The sequence below is a fragment of the Myotis davidii genome, unplaced genomic scaffold (assembly GCF_000327345.1).
Source record: "Myotis davidii unplaced genomic scaffold, ASM32734v1 scaffold573, whole genome shotgun sequence".
Lineage (NCBI taxonomy): Eukaryota > Metazoa > Chordata > Mammalia > Chiroptera > Vespertilionidae > Myotis > Myotis davidii.
The window spans coordinates 4,759,782-4,760,181 of record NW_006285997.1 but is presented as its reverse complement, the minus strand read 5'-3'; the positions used below and the strand labels follow the sequence as shown (position 1 = coordinate 4,760,181).

The 400-nt window shown below is 59.0% G+C and overlaps 1 long non-coding RNA gene across 1 annotated transcript in view; it reads right to left on the bottom strand.

The window, feature by feature from the left end:
• LOC107182060 overlaps positions 1 to 389 on the bottom strand; it is a 2,371-nt gene extending 1,982 nt beyond the window's left edge. The window contains exon 1 of the long non-coding RNA XR_001512780.1: positions 232 to 389. This is a non-coding gene — a long non-coding RNA (uncharacterized LOC107182060). The remainder of the gene's footprint in view (positions 1 to 231) is intronic.
• Positions 390 to 400: the final 11 nt, after the last annotated feature.

Genomic DNA, 400 nt, shown 5'->3' with positions numbered 1-400 from the left:
CTTTTTCCTCTGTCCCCTACGCTGGCCCTCATCACGCTGTGTGAGCACCAGGTGTGGCACCTCGGGGGACGGGGCCTGTGTCTGTGCCTCTGGAGAACCCAGCCCCGCCCAGCACGGTGCCCGGCACGCGGGGACATTCAAAAATGGTCCGGACCGGCGACATCACCCTCTCTTCTCTGGTAATGGCCATTACAACCCGCACAACAGCCCTCATTTTTAGCCCCAACTTACAGATGAGCAAACTGAGGCATGGAGTGAAATGACTTGGCAAGGACACCAGACAGTGCTGGGGCCAGGCGGCTGTGCCTGGGGGCTGTGGACAGTGGCCCTCTCCAGGTTGCTTTCCACTCTGGCATTCTGGGAATGAAGATCTAGTAAGAAGCTGGTCACAGAGACCTCG